Source organism: Vulpes lagopus, chromosome 3, assembly GCF_018345385.1.
Source record: "Vulpes lagopus strain Blue_001 chromosome 3, ASM1834538v1, whole genome shotgun sequence".
NCBI classification, from domain to species: Eukaryota; Metazoa; Chordata; class Mammalia; order Carnivora; family Canidae; genus Vulpes; species Vulpes lagopus.
The window spans coordinates 58,918,109-58,934,972 of record NC_054826.1 but is presented as its reverse complement, the minus strand read 5'-3'; the positions used below and the strand labels follow the sequence as shown (position 1 = coordinate 58,934,972).

Here is a 16,864-nt window from a genome sequence, read left to right as displayed (position 1 = left end):
TGAGAAAATTGGAGGAGTCCATTTCCTGGGAGGGGGTTCTTCCTACCTTGAGGGATTCCAGTCCTCAGCTCGGACGTCCCGAGCCCTCGCGTCTGGTCAATGCATGGTAAAGAGGGCTGCATAGACTCCGCAGAACTCAAGGTCCCTTTGGGACTCTGCTTCAGCTCTGCAGCTAATCTCCATGTTGCTCCAAGGTTAACATCCCACGTTGGAGGGCGGGGGTCTGTGGTTACTCAGGGATACAAACAGGCAGCAAGGAACTCTTACCCAGAGAGAGGGTTTAGGCTCAGACTGCCACACAGGGTGGCCTGGGCTGGTGGGTGCTGCCCTTCCCCCCCACCCCCCACACCTTGTCGGGCTTGGGCTCTCCCCCTTCTTCTCCCTTCTCAGAGCTAAAGCATGCACCTGTATTCTGAGTCAGCCTGGATGTTACACAACACATTCATTTAGAAGAAAAGCGATTCAGCCCATATTTTTCTGCTAATAGAAATCACCTAAACTGTCAATGTCTCTAAGACACTGGCAGTCACATCGACAAGCAAAATGCTAAAATGCATCTGGACAGGTTACAGAAGACAACGCTTTTTGGGGCAAAAGGTCTCTTGAGAGACGGATTCATTACAGGGAAATGATCAGAGTCCCGTTTCCCAAAGCTTCCATATGATAAATTAGACATCTACCTTTTCAGTCCTGTATGCTTGATCAACACCCTGCTCACGTGACTCCTGCATTTTTTTTTTTTTTTTTGCTTTGACCAAGAAAAAAGTGGACAGGCTTACATCCTGAATCAATGCATACAATAAATGACAGCATCCCTCTCTCTCTTCATTCTCTCCCACTCTCTGACCTAGCTGCACCCGCAGGCAGTGGAACAGTAGGGAACCGAGATCGCAGACAGTGAGAAGGGGTGGAGAAACCCGTTCCCACTAGAAAGCAATAGAACACAAGCATCCAGAAGAAGCGCGTGCACCAAATACTCGACTGTGGAAAGCAAAAGGTAGGATGCGGTGGCCCCAGTTAACAATTCTGCTGACCAAATCCCCTCTGGACTCAGCATATGAGCATCTAAAAACATTTTTTTCTGGTGCTCTGAATCTTGAGTTTTGCCAACTGGTCATCGGCAGCGGCACCATCCCTCCAGGGAATGAAACCACATTTAAAGCGACCTCTTCGGGGATGAAGTCAGAGAGTTTACGTATACATATTTCATCAGAGGCATTTAAGAAAGAGGGAGCTGGAATGCTCGGGCATAAGGTTACTGAAGGGCCAGAGAGGAAAAGGCCACTGGGACGGGATGGAAAAAAATGAGGATCGAATAGGGACTTTAGACAACACAGCCTTGTCCTTGTCCGCACGCAGCACACAGAATATTTCAACATCTCTGTCTCTTTGTAAATTTCTTCTGGGTACACTGGTTTCCAACCCGGAGGCAATGCGAGCTAATGTTTAATGTGAACTGTAGACCTAGGTTAGGCTAGTGGCTAGAACTGGAGCCATTATGTTCTAACTCGGCTTCAAGAGCAGGACGGAGCCCAAGTAGCCGGTGCTCACCAAGGTCCTAGAGCTGGCAAGAAGTCAGAGCACAGCTGCCTAACTGCCCTCTGAATTCCAGAATGACTGGAAGCGCGGGGTTGGAGGGCCATGTCCTAGGCAGAGGAGTGGTGCTTTCAGAAACAGAAGCAGGAGGCTTCTGCAGTCTGGACACAAATTCAGAGCGAGGGAAGGATCTGGAAGCTCCAAGCTCAGTACCCGTACGTGTGGGTCTCAGAGGACATCCCCACTAAATCTAGGCCACCTTTTATTCTTTCAGTAGATAGATGTCAACCGGCAGCACACAGAAGTGCAGCGCGTGGGAGCGCGGCCCTCTGGTTCCCGCCAAGCGAACCCACCTTGGGGCAGGCTTCCTAATGGCTTGGCTCCTGCTTCCTCATCTGTAAAGCAGGCTAAACGATTGCCCACCCCACAGCATCACTGTGAGCAACAGACGTGGTCATTCAGGTGGGATGAGGATGGAGCACCGGGGGTGCGCAATAAGGCTTTAATAAAATTTTACCTAAGCACCTTCTGTGTACATAAGAGACGATTTTCTTATGTAAAAAGATAAAATGCAAGGCCGTAGGAATGCTGAATGAGTCAAAAGATTCCCCTCGGGTAGCGAATGTTAACCAGTTAGATAAAAGAAATTGCATTTGCACCGAGAGCTAAAACAGTGGCTTCCATGTACCCCCTTCGGAGAAGACTGGCTGACTTTGGCAAAGATGTAATTACTCAGAAAACTGAACCAACAGGGACTTTGTATCTCTAATTTGCCTTCATAAACTCAAACTAAAACCTGACTTATGGGGTGCCTGGGTGGCTCAGTCTGTTGGGTGTCGGCCTTTGGCTCAGGTCGTGATCTCAGGGTCCTGGGATCGAGCCCCACATCAGGCTTCCTGCTCAGCGGGGCATCTGCATGTCTCTCTCTCTCTCTTTGCCCCTCCCCACTGCTCATTCTCTATCTCTCTCTCTCAAATAAATAAATAAAATTTAAGAAAAAAAAAACAAACCCTGCCTTACGCACACACTGTGCTTTACGCATGAATTGTCCTAATGTCCCCCCAGCCCCACTGATTACCTAAGTCCAATTCGATGTGTCCAAGGCCCACAGTTGATTTCACTGCCATGCAGCAACATTCAACTCTGAAGCTTTGCTGACAAGCCTCTGAAGAAACTTGGCTTTGGTTTAAAATACCAGATGAATGCAAAATACCAAGCAAAAGACTATGTTTCCAATGAGCAGCATGTGTAAGCCACAGTGACCAGTTTCATGAAGGGGCTTTGAGGGCACCTGACCCCAGAGACCTAGTGGTGAGCACCTGGCTGGATAGTGCCCTTGGCCAGCTCCTGCAACTGCCCTGCCAGACAGCTATGCCTCAGGCAACAGAGGGGGGGCAGTTTTGACGACCCCAAACTCTGGATACAGAAGTCGAGTGCACATTCACTTCATAAATGCTGTTTAAGTGCAAACATTTCTAAACCTTAACTCCCTTAACTTAAATGGCAGAGTAACCACATGGAGTATTTTCAACAGGATTACTGCTTTTGCCCTCAATAATTTAAGCACAAACTCTTCCCTCAGATATTATCCTAGAATATGAATAGTTTATTTATGGAAGAAAGATAAATAGATTCAGGTTATACATTTTTTAAAGATTTTAGGCCATTTCAACAATATGTGACTTTGGTTGAGTACAAAATCCCAATAAGCTCTCCAGATATGACAGCTGTTCTGGAAAGGAAGAAAGGGATGCGGAAAGATTTCACGGGAGAAAGCAGAACCTGAGCTGGACCCCAGAGGAATTCCAGCACTTTAAAGGCAGCAGGACATGGTAAGGCCATGGGGGCTTTACCAGCCAAGAAGCCATATGGTGTGACTTGGAGCTGGTGCAGAGGAGCATTGCCCCAACTTCACCTGGGAGGCGCGGGGTACCTGGGCAGGGAGCGGGGAGGGCTGGGGAAGCAGGCCAGCCAGGAGCTGGGACTCAGGGCGGCAAGGAGCCATGCAGAGAGGCAAATGAAGGTTTCCACCTGACAGGAAAAGGCAAGCTAGACTCTAGAGGAAAAGCATTCCAAAATCAGAGAGAAGAGGTAAAACTTCCACCTTGATCCAGGAGTAACCTAAAGAACAACATAGCCTGAAACATTCATACAATGTAAATCCTGCTGTGCATTGTTGTTTTTCAAAACTCCATTGTTTTCCTTCCCAGAATCATCCTTTCCCCCAAACACATATACCCCAGCTTCTGAGACTTGAGATCCTGAGAGGTTGTTTCAATTTCTGATCCTTTACATTCCATCTCTAATTTCCTACAAAGCTTGTCAGTGGTGCCTTGGAATTCTCTCCTTCCATCTTTGTGTTCACAAATAGTCACCTCTGTACCCACCTTTCTTATCTCACATTTGAATTAGGCACCAGCTGGGCCCATGCCAACATACCCTTCAGAGCCCCATACCATGCTGCACATACTAGGTGCCTTAAAATGGCCTGCTAGTTGGTACCTGGAAAAACAAGCCATCTCCTACACTACCTCATCTCAATTAAGGCATGCCAACAAAATATTTACACAGTAAGAGCTAAACAATCTCCTGAAAATACTCCTACACTGGAATACCATTCAGCAGTCAAAACATTAACCACAACATCACACACACAAATATGGATGAATTTAAACAGTATTCGGTGAAAAGGGGGCCAAAAGATAACCTACAATCCCTTTTTAATAAAAATAAAACAAGATTTGTAACACATACTTTTTGGGAATATATAAAGATCCATTATAAGATTCAAAAAGGAAAAAAGTAGGAAATGAGATCACTGAAAATGGTGGACTAGAAAACTCAAAGCTTCTATCCAGCCACAAAAATCAACTAATAACCTGGAAAAAAAATCTTTTGAATCAACTTTTGTAAAACTCTGGAATCTAGTCAAGAATTTATAGGAAGCTTAATAAAGAAAGAGGCTGTCGCAATTACTGAGACTTATTGCTGTCACACTGCAGTCAGAGAATGCTTTACATTTTAAATTGCCCACCTCATTCCACACTCTCCAGACCAATGGTGTACATGAAAATAGTAGCTCATGTTCCCAATGCGGGCTGCTAGTGAAGAGCAAACAAAACAAACCTTATTCTCAAATAACTGAGGTTGTATTTGTTTGTTTGCTTGTTTACCAGTCTAGCAGCTCCCTGAAGGATGGTGTAAGGGATGGCTTTTGTTTTGCCAGACTCAGCATTCCCAGAGCTGGGGCAGGTTCCCAGTTGCCATTTGCAAAAAGCATTTCAAGGCATGGGGCACCCAGGTGGCTCAGTTAGTTAAGCATCTGATTCTTGGTTTTGGCTAAGGTCCTGATCTCAGGGTCGTGAGATCCAGCCCCATGACAAACCCCATGTTGGGCTCTGCACTCAGCATGGAGTCTGCTGAGCTTATTTCCCTCTCTGTCTCCCTCTCCCTCTCCCCCTCCCAAGTCATGCTCTTTCTTTCTTTCTCTCTCTCTCTCCCTAAAATAAGCAAATAAAATATTTTAAAAAACATTTCAAGGCAAATGTGTTGGCCACAGCAGACTAAGGTAAAGGACAATACATGGGACAAGCAATAAAAAACCAAAAAGCCTGGAAAGAAAGAGGTTGGGAAAGAGATACATGGGGGAATATGAGATTTTTTTTAAAAGCTACCATGTATACCAAGGAATTAAGAAGACCAAGCACATGACCAGGGCTGGACAGATGCTCAGGAAAGGCCTGAGAAGACGTATGGCTGAGCCTCAGGTTCCTGCAAACAAGAAGTGAAGGGAAAGGCAGAGTTATAGATGGCTCAGCTAAGCACGAAGAGTGCCATAACACAGAGGCATTCTACAGAAACTAAGAGAGTGTTTTTTTTTTTTCTTTTCTTGTCTGCAGGTGTTTAAGAAAACTTTGTCAAAATGCTAGCTAATTACTAAGTTAATGGAATTGGCCACACATTTCATTGGCCACACATGGAATATATAGAAAACAAAATAGCTCAGAAAAATATTAAATGATGACCCACAACAAATAGCAACAATAAATACCAAGGAAATGGGAAAATATGATTTCTAAGTTTTCCACATTAAAATATTCAAAGTGTCTTTTTTAAAACAAAAATCTACTAGGCATGCAAAGAAACAGAAAAGGATAGGGATGCCTGGGTGGCTTGGGGGTTGAGCATCTGCCTTCGGCTCAGGGTGTGATCCCAGGGTCCAGGATAGAGTCCTGCATCTGGCTCCTGGCAGGGAGCCTGCTTCCCCTTCTGCCTGTGTCTCTGCCTCTCTTATGAATAAATAAAATACTTAAAAAAAAGCATAGTCCATTTGCAGAGGGAAAAAAAGAAACTCATATAAACAGTTCCTGAGGAAGCCCAAGCCTTTTTTTTTTTTTTTTTAGTGAAAAAGAAAAAAAAGACTTTAAGTCAACTCTCTTATATATCCCCAAAGATATAAAGGAAACCCTGGACAAAAAGCTAAAGAAACCAGGAGGATGGATTCTTACCAAATAGAGAATATCTATAAAATGACAAAAATTATGAAAATGAACCAATTAGGAATTTTGGAGCTGCAAAGTATAACAGAAATGAAAAATTCATTAGAGGAGTTCAACAGCAGATTCAGGCAGACAAAAGAATCACTGAATATGAAGACAGGCCAATGAAGATTACTTAGACTGAAGAGCAGAAATAGGAAAGAATAAAGAAAAAGGAACAGAGCCAAAGAGACATCTGGGATATCATCAAGTTTAACAGCATGTGCATAATGATGATCCCAGATGGATAAGAGAGAAAAGAGCAGAAAGACTACTGGAGGAAATAGTACCTAAAAACTTTACAAATGTGATGAGACATCACTTTACTCATTCAAGGTGCTCAACAAACTCCAAGCAGAAAAAAATTAAAGAGATCCACAACAAAACACATTATAGTGAACCTGTCGAAAGACAACAAATCTTGCAGGCAGCAAGAGAGAAGCAACTTAACACATACAAGGAATCCTCTATAATATTAACAGTGATTGCTCTTCAGAAACTGTGGATGCTAGAAAGCAATGGGATGACAGATTTAAAGCACTGAAGGGGGGGGACCCTGCCAATCAAGAATTCTGTATCCAACAAAACTATCCCTCAAAAAATGAAGGAAAAGTTAAGACACACAGATAAATAAAACCTGAGGGAGTTTGTCACAGTAGACATGCCCCATGCAGACTGTTAAAGGAAAGCCTTCAGGCAGGAGAACACTAGGGGGTAACTCAAAGCCATACAAAGAAAGAATAATGGTACATGCATAGGTACATAGGTAAATATAAAACACAGTATTACTGTGGTTTTTAAAAAATTGTAATTCTTCTCTTTTTATTTATTTATTTATTTATTTATTTATTTATTTATTTATTTATTTATTTTATGATAGTCACAGAGAGAGAGAGAGAGAGGCAGAGACACAGGCGGAGGAAGAAGCAGGCTCCACGCACCGGGAGCCCGATGTGGGATTCGATCCCGGGTCTCCAGGATCGCACCCTGGGCCAAAGGCAGGCGCCAAACTGCTGTGCCACCCAGGGATCCCCTTCTCTTTTTATTTAAAAGACAAATGTACGGGGATCCCTGGGTGGCGCAGTGGTTTAGCGCCTGCCTTTGGCCCAGGGCGTGATCCTGAAGACCCGGGATCGAATCCCACGTCAGGCTCCTGGTGCATGGAGCCTGCTTATCTCTCTGCCTATGTCTCTGCCTCATTCTCTCTCTCTCTCTCTGTGACTATCATAAATAAAAATAAATAAATAAATAAATAAAATAAAAGACAAATGTACGAACCAATTATAAGTCTTTGTTAATGGGCACACTGTATATAATGTGTAATCTGGGACAATAGCAACATGCTGGGGAGGCAGAACTATAAAGAAGCAGTGCCTTCATATACTACTGAGACTATGTTGGTTTTAATTCAAGCTTGATAGTTTTTAAGATGCTACTTATAATCCAAAGAGTAACCACTAAGGAAAAAACTAAAATATATACAGAAAAAGAAACAAGAAAAGAATAAAAATCATACAAGAGGAAAAAAGTCAATCACAAGAAAGGCAGTAATGGAGAATTAGAGGAACAAAAAAATACAACATATAGAAAACGAACAGCAAAATGGCAGAAGTCCTTTCCCATCCACAATTATTTTAAATTCAAATGGATTAAACTCTCCCAATTAAAAGGTAGAATGGATTAAAAATTAAACAAACTCCAACTAAATACTCTTACAGGAGACTCACTTTAGAACCAAACCTACAAATAATTTGAAAGTGAAAGGATGGACAAAGACCCAGGGTGGCTACCCCTAATATCAGACAAAATAGAATTTAAATTATTATAAGATAGAAATAAAGGCTTTACCTGTTAATAAAAAAAAAATCAATTAGTTGAGAAGATATAGCCATTTTAAACACACCTAACAACAAAGTTCCAAAATAAATGAAGTTAAAACTCACAGAACTGAAGGTAGAAATAGCTGGAGATTTCAATATCCTATTTCCAATAACAGATAGTACAAATATATAGAAGATCAATAAGGAAACAGAGGACTTCAACAACACTAATAATCAATTAGACTTGTCTGATATATATAGAAAACTCCACCAAACAACAGAATATACATTCTTCTCAAGCGCACATGGAACATTCTCCAGGGTAGACCATATGACAAACTCTCAATAAATTTGAAAAGATTGATAGCATACAAAGTATCTTCTTTGACCATAATGGAATGAAGCTAGAAATCAGTAACAGAAGAAAACCTAGAAAATTTACAATATAAAAAACTTAACCTCCACAATCTTGGACAAAAATGGTTCAAAAAGAAATCACAAATGAAATTAGAAAACACACTGATGTGAAGAAAAATTAAGACCCAACACATCAAGACTTATGGCATGCGGCAAAAGCAGTGCTCAGAGGGAAATTTACAACTGTAAATGCTTATACTTAAAAAAAAAAAAAAAGATCCTAAATCAATAACTCAGTTTTATACCTAAATAACTGAGACCAAAAAAAGAACATGTTAACTCTGTTTTATACCTAAATAACAGAAAAAGGACATGTTAAACCCAAAGCTAGCAGAGGAAGAAAATAATCAAGACTAGAAAAGAGATAAACGAAATAGAGAATAGAAAGACAAAAAGATCAACAAAATGAAGACTTGGTTCTTGGGGAAAAAAGTCAACAAAACTGATAAACATTTAGCTCAATGGACCAAAAGATACCAAAGAAAGAAGACTTCATTAAAATCAGAAATAGAGGTGATGACATTACTACAGACCTTACAGAAATAAAAGGGATTATAAGAGAATACTATGAACAACTGCATACCAATTAGATAACCTACATGGAATGAACAAATTTCTAGAAGCACACAAAATATGAATGACTCAAAATCAATAGAGAATCTGAAAGGAACTATAACAGGTCAAGAGACTGAATCAACAATCAAAAACCTTCCAACAAAAATCTCGGGACCAGATGATGAATTCCCCTAAGTATTTAATTAAAGAAGAATTAACACTAGTCCTTTTCAAACTCTTCCAAAAGATGAAAGAGGAGGCAATACTTCCTGATTCATTCTATTAGGACATCTATAATTATAACGATACCAAAGTCAGACAAAGATAACAGAAGAAAATGATAGACCCATATCTCTTATGGATATAGATGAAATAATCCTCCACGAAATGATAGCAAATAAACTTCAGCAATGAATTAAAAGGATTACGCATCATGACCGAAGAGGATTTATCCCATGGATGCAAGGATGGTTCAAATCTGAAAATCAATGTAATACTCTATAAATGATTGGATAAAGGAGGGGAGGGACAAACGACTTACTTGATACAGAAAAAGCATTTGAAAAATACAATTCTCTTGTATGATAAAAATACTCAACAAAATTGGACTAGAAGGACACTTGCCCAACACGATAAAGGGCATTTATGAAAAACACACAGCTAACATCATACTCAATGGTAACTATGTGAAAGCTTTTCTACTAAGACCAGGAACAAGTCAAGGATGCCTATTTTCACCACTTCTCTTCAACACTATAGTATATGTTCTAGCCAGAGCAAATCAGCAAGAAAAGGAATAAAAGACACTGAAATTGAAAAGGAAGAAGTAAAGCTATTTATTTGCAGATAACATGATCCTGTATATAAAAAATCTTAAGGAATCCACAGGAAATAAACTATTAGAGCTTATAAACTAATTCAGAAAAGTTTCAGGGTATATATATAGTCAACACGCAAAAATAAGTTGATTTCTATACACTATCAATGAACAATTTGAGAAGGAAATTAAAATTCCATTTACAATAGCATCAGAAAGAATAAAATACTTAGGAGGTTCAAGACTTATACACTAGAAACTACAAAACATTGCTGAAATGAAGAAAACCAAAGTTATTGAAAAGACATCTCAAAACAAAACAAAACAAAACAAAAACAAAAACAAAAACAAAAGACATCTCATATTCATGGATTGTTAGAAAATATTATTAAAATGACATACTGCAGAAAGCAATCTGCAGATTCAATGCAATCCCTATGAAAATCTCAGCAGCCTCTTCTTCAAAAATGTAAAAGTTTATCATAAAATTAATATGGAATTACAAAGGAACTCAAATAACCAGAAAAATCTTGAAAAGGGAAAATAAAGTTGGAGGACTCATATTTCCCAACCTCAAAACATACTAGAAAGCTATAGCCTGTCTGGTTTTGGATCAGGGCGTGATACCAGAGTTCCAGGATCTAGTCCTGCATCAGGCTCCCCTGCTTCTCCCTCTGCCTGTGTCTCTGCCTCTCTCTGTGTGTCTCATGAATAAGTAAATAAAATCTTGAAAAAAAGAAAAAATCTATAGTCATCAAAATAGTATCTGATACTGGCAAAATGTTTCCCAAAGGGGAAAACAATAAAATATTCCAAAACTCTGCATTTTCTAGGGCTGGTTTCTAATATAGAAACAAAAGAAAAATGTTTTGTGTTAAATGGTGCTATAAACTTCTAACTACAATGTTCAATTGTATTAAATAGGCTTCTTTTAAAAAAAATAACATTTAGGGACACCTGAGTGGCTCGGTTGGTTGAACATCTGACTCTTGATTTTGGCTCAGGTCATGATCTCAGGGTCATGAGATTGAGCCCCACGGTGGCCTGAGCACTCAGTGGGGAGTCTGCTTAGGATTCTCTCTCCCTCTTCTCCTCCTCCCCTCTTTCTCTCTCTAAAATAAATCAATCAATCTTTAAGAAAATAAAAAATTAACATTTACTAGGTTTTATTCTGGTGTAATTTATGGTAACTGTGGGGAAAATTTGGAAAAGAGAGGAAAAAATACTATGATCCTCCTATTCATAGATAATTATCATGGTGTATTTTCTTTCAAAGGAAATATGTCCACACATTTATGTAGGTATAGTGCCTGTTTGTATTATTGAGATACAGGTTTTAAAGTTAATTAGACTTGCAGGGTCGCAGTTGCAGATGGGATGGAATAAGCACAGCATACTCCACCCTGCCTCTGGCATTGAGTGCAGCCATCAAACCTGGCCAGCATGCATGGAGTAGCTATTTGAGGACTCTGAAAAATAGGCAAAGAGGAGAAGCCCAAAATTCACAGTACCATTGGCAAGGCAGTGAGGTTCCCATTTTTTTAAATCCCATATCCTGGACCCAAAGGTGTGCAAAACCAAAGAGAAAGCTCTGTGGGCAGCCAGGCACACAGAGAAAGCTCCAGGAGGGGCCCTCTTTCTCTGACTGCAGAGCACTTTTTTCTGAGAGAGTGGAGGGAAATCCTCTGTCTTTTCTTTTCTTCTGTTATCTTGAGCTCCAGCTCCCAGATAATTCAGTGGTGATAAAGTTGGCCATGGGAGCCTGCAAGCACCCAAAGTTCTGAGGGAGGGGGATCTCTGCCTCTGGTTGGAGGAGCTGTGATTCCCAAGAAAGTGGGAAATGATCCCCATTGCTGTGCCTCCCGCCACCTGGCCCCAGATGCAGGCACAGTCATGCAAGGTGCGCAGCAGAGTACGTACCTGAAACCCACCTGCCTGGACAAAGGACCGAAAAGTGGAGTCCCAGCATGGAAAACAACTGGAAAGACCACAGACAGAGCTCAGGAAAAAGACCCCATGACGCTGTCAGATGTTAATCACAGGGGAAACTGGGTGCAGGGTATACAGAAACTCTGTACAATCTTTGTAATAATTCTGTAAATGTAAAACCACTCTAATTTTTTTCTTTAAAAAAAAAACAATATTTGCCTTGCCCCATTCATGCCTGTATTCATTCATGTCACTCCCTGAACTGTTTACTGAGCACCTGCTATGTCCCAGGCACTGCTCTAGTCTCCGGAAATACTAAGAGCACAGAAAACCCGCTATGATTCTTGCCATCAGGGAGCGTATAGCACAGAGGAAAATGTAACAAACAACAGTGAGAGGTTGTTAAGCCATAGAAGAAAGAGATCTGCACTTGCAAAGTTAAAAATGATCTTCCTGAGTCTTCATTATGGAAGAAAAATCTGTGAGAAGTGAAAGGCCTGAGCTGAAGACTATACAATCTGGCAGATTTGATGACCAAGGAGCAGGATCTCCAAAGAGGGGCATAAGGCTTGGCTCTGGAGCCAAATAAGGCTGATTCGTAGTAGGAGGCCCAGCCTCTTGGCTGGAGCAGAACAACTGCCCCGAGTCTCGGTTGAGGCTTTGCGCCAGCTCCCCGTGAGGCAGACCTGCTGGGGGACAAGGGATGTCTGGGAAGCATCATGCCCTGCTGGGCACTGTCTCGGCGGTGGCCACACAGGTAGGGAAGTGGCACCCTAGTCATACAGGGGTCCACACATGCACCCACTCCCCCACCCTCACATTCCACTCATTCATTCCCTAAACATCTACTGCATGCCAGGAACACAGTAGGCCCTCCACAGTAATAACAAGAACAAATGTCCCACGTGACGCCAGCAGAGAATGTTCCAGGCAACAGGAAGGACATTTACTGAAGCCCATAAGCTCGGGAGAGCAGGAAATCTTCATGACATTTCAATTGGTTAGTGAGGCCAGAATATGGACAATTAAGAGGGAAGACAGGAGGTGGTAGGTGGCCGAGGCCAGGTGGCACATTGCTCTGTGGGTCCTACAAGGACAATCTGACGTTTTCCTGATGGCGGGGGGAAGCCAGGGAAGATTCTCGAGCAAAGTGTGCGGCAATGGGGCGTGTAATGGACATGTAGGCTTTTTTACCAAAACTGTTTTTGCTAGCTGCTGCTGCTGTCGTGTGGGGAGCAGACGAGGTCGAGCCACCCTGGCATCGGGGACCAGGTGGCATAGTCCAAAGCAGAGGCGGGACCTGATACCGTGCTGGCTGTAGGAAGCTGGGTGGTGGGAGGACTCCAGGCTGGCATCCAAGTTTCTGGCCCCGGGGGAGTGGGCAAGATGCCAGGGCAGAGTCATGATGACATGGTGTGTTCCCAGGATGTCTTAGGCACTGCCAGCAGGTGAATGGGTGCTGGTGCCCTCGGGAGAACTGGGTGCTCTCAGCACCCTGCACTAATCCCCCACCCTCCAAATACTACTACTGCCTTTTATGTGCATTCCCCAGGCCCTCTTCCAAGTAAATGTCTTGCTCAACAGGGCAGGATGTATTTAATGAGCATCCAGAAAGTTGAAAGTAGGCATTGTTTATAAACATAAACATACGAAAAGAGTCCCAGACCCTGATAAATACAGCAATTTCTGAGGATTTCTATGAATATGGGATTCTATATTAAATATACATATTCTGAAGGCTGTTGTCACTAAATAAACAGCACTCATTTTAAACATAAGCAAACACACAGCTAACTAAGGTAAATATCCAACTGAAGTAAAAATGGAGCCAACGTGGGTGTGTTTAAATCTAGCCAGTAGTGTCAGAGGACAAAGCAAGAAGTTGGGTGGGATGGAAGGGCAGCATGTGATTGGTTAGTTGGTCTCCGAACATAGACTTACCTTGAGGGGCGGGGGTGGCAGGGAAGGCAGGGGTGGATTACACAAGCCCAACTGTCTTTAGATGGAAATCACCAATTGTGGATACTTCCACAGAATCCTCTACTTGGTTAATAATAGCTTTGCTGTAGAATGACTTCGAGTATTTTTAAAGTAGAAAAATATTGAGTCAAATAACCTAGGCCAACTCACGGCCAGCAATGTGAATGGGAGCCATATCATACGTATTTTTTCCTAATTCAAGATAATAAAAAGTAATAACCAACAAATTGTGGTTACTTATCTGCTGCCAGCTACTCTAATGCTTCCTGCTGCCCGAGCTCAGAAAAAGAGCCTCTCTTCGCTTCATTTGCAGAAAGCCTGCTACTGAATGCTCCAGAATTATTCCCAAAGGGTCCTTGGATGATGCAGCAAACACATCCCTAACTCCACTCCTCAGTGTGGCTTTGAAGCCATAAGGATCACGAGCACTTGCAGCTCTGTCCAGTGAATCAATCATCAGATGCCATAAAGGAGAAGGTGACACTGCTCGCTTTCTGCCTGGGCTCAGAATCCACAGCATGAGCCGAAGGCACTGCCGGCCACACTGTGTCCACCACCCACCCACCCTCCCACCCACGCAGCCCTCCACCACCTTCCTTAGAACTGCTGTGCAGCTGCTCTGCCCTCCAAGTGGCTAACCACTTCTCCTTTCCTCTCCAGTACATCCTCCACCACACACTCCGAAGTACCGGCTAGGCCCTTGACATTCAGTGTGGTTCCCAAACTAGCAGCCTCAGCACCCCCTGCCCACTTGTTAGCAAATGCAGAATCTGGGGTTCCGCCCTTGATTTAGGAATTAGAATTTACACTTTTACAAAATTCTCGAGTAATTTATAAGAAATTAAAACTGGGGGGTGGGGGGAAGCACTACCCAGGAAAAAGGGGCAGAGCATGTGAACTTCCTCTCGTCTGGTTGCCCACCACCCCCGCCCTGGGGCTGTCTGAAGGTACCAGCTCTTCACTCTCAGGTGTTATGGCCAAGTCCAAAGCCTCCAGCACCAGCCCACTTGCACAGCTATTCCCCTAGCATATCCAATTCCACTAGTTTCATGGTTTAGCAAAAATGGCTGAGGCTACTTTACCCTAAAATACGAATAACTAATGATACCTACAGAACACAGTGGTACTGAGAACAATTTTAAAGCCAGAAAAATCTGGGTTTACCTATCAGTTCTCTCAACTGATCAGATGTGAGAACCTCAGAAGCTTAAATAACTCCCTGAACTTCTATTTTGGCTTCTGTAAAGTGGAAATAATATCTACCTTATGGAGGGATTAGACATAGTGCAAAGTATTTTTTTGCATACCATGCGTGGCACACAACGAATGAGCCATCACATGGCAGTTAACTGAATTTCAAAATAGTGTTGATGCAAATAAATATTTAATTGATGTTGCTCTAGCCAGGGGGAGCCCAGGGAGATATTTTGAAGTGGGTCAGCCTTTCTTACGACTCATAAAATTGCATCTGCCCACCATCATCAGCCTCGCTGTGCTGGAAGTCACTCGCTGCACACCTCCCACCTGGTAACGTCTCGTGTGCTAATTAATTAGACTTTGGAGTCTTCTGACTATAAAGCTCTTCTTCCTATCTCCTTGAAGAAAGTGTTTAATCATTAAATTAAAAGGCCAAACACATTAGCTGGAGGAGAAGTATGTTGTGATATTTAGGTTGCAATCGGTTCGTTCTTAGCACTTTAAATATCACGTCAGCATTATCACCAAGTACAAGTAATGAAAACTAGAATTGTTTTTATTATTCAATACAAATGGTAAAATCATGCTTTACCTTATTTTTCGGTTGCCAGTTTGATTACTGACTATACTTGAGAGAAATTAATTTGAAAACTCTTTTTGAAAAGAATTTTTAAAGATGATTCTTTCAATCAGCCTGGAATGAGTAATGTTTCATTAATTTGTTAGGAGATTTTTTTTTTAAAGCACAAAAAATAAGCGGGAAAAGAGTGGTTCATTTAACTGAAAGAAAAACTTAACATTTTGGCCCAAAAATAAACACCATAAACCAAGTTAAAAGACAACCCACCACCTGAGAGATTTCCCAACACATATAACCAACAAAGAAAGTCAATAAGAAAAAGACAAACAAATCAATAGCGAATGGAAGCAAATAATATGAACACACAATTCCCAGAAGAGCGAGCCCATTGTCTCATAAACACGAAAAAGCTTGTAACCTCACTAATAATCAGGGCGAGCACGAGCTGACCGTCAAGGAGCTACCACATTACGCAGCTGTGATGGCCAGACACATTCAAGGTGATGTTACCAGTGACTGGAAAGTAAATGGCACAAGGGGAGCCCCCCTGCCCCGCCAGTAGGAGCATGCAGGCAACTCACGTGGCCAATTCGGAAAGCCACCCGGCATTGTCTGGGAGCTGGGGAGGGGACACTGGGAAGAGCACAGGCTGGCCTCGGCTGCCCAAGCGTGTGTCATCTAGCGTGTGATTGCTGGGCAGCAGCACTGCCGGGGAGCTCGTCAGAGAGGCGATACTCCGGGCCCAGCCTTCCCGGGGGTGCATTTGAATAAGCTTCCAGCAGATTCCGATGCATGCTCCAGTTCCAGAACCACCGCCCTGGAGAAACTCTCACCCGTCCGCTCTCACCTGTTTCAATGGGACAATGTGGCCAGAGCACCAGGGACACAGTTCTCGATACATTCTCTGAGGAGGTGGCCTGACATTTCTGGACTTTACTAGGACAGAATTTACCCTTGACAGTCAAGGGGCGGTGCGCAGACCCTCTGAAATTTCCTCAGATGCACACATTTGCCCAGCGAGATGTGTACAGGATGCCCGTATAAAAAAATAAAGCATTTAAAACAGTGTAAACAGTTGCCAGTAAGTGAGTAGGTGCAACAGTATATTATACAGCAGTTGAAATACGTGAGATACACATGGATCGGCAGGGATAAATCTTGAAAATATAATGCTGAGTGAGAAAAAGCAAGTTGCAGAATGACTGCATTTAACATCATGATGCCATTTAACATGAAGTTAAAATCTCACCCAAAATCTACGCTATTTTTGGATAAATACGTAAATTTTTGTCTGAAAATATCAGGGGTGTATAGCTGGAAAGTACATCTGCTGATCTTATGATAATGGTTATCTGTGGGCAAAAGAAATGAGAGGGTGGGATGGGGTGGAGGAGGACAAACCACATCAACTCTAAGTAAGATTTTATTTTAAAAAAACCTGTCAAATAGAATAAATAATAAATAACATTTGTTAAATCTGAGTTGGAGTAAAAGA

General features: G+C 42.2%; 1 protein-coding gene and 1 long non-coding RNA gene across 2 annotated transcripts in view; one reads left to right on the top strand and one right to left on the bottom strand.

The window, feature by feature from the left end:
* DYDC1 (DPY30 domain containing 1) overlaps window positions 1-16,864 on the bottom strand; it is a 38,655-nt gene that overhangs the window by 358 nt on the left and 21,433 nt on the right. The gene's annotated exons all lie outside the window — the stretch shown is intronic.
* On the top strand, window positions 48-4,901 carry LOC121487718. The gene is made up of 3 exons (XR_005986904.1): window positions 48-194; window positions 852-997; window positions 1,811-4,901. It is a non-coding gene; the product is annotated as an uncharacterized LOC121487718 (long non-coding RNA).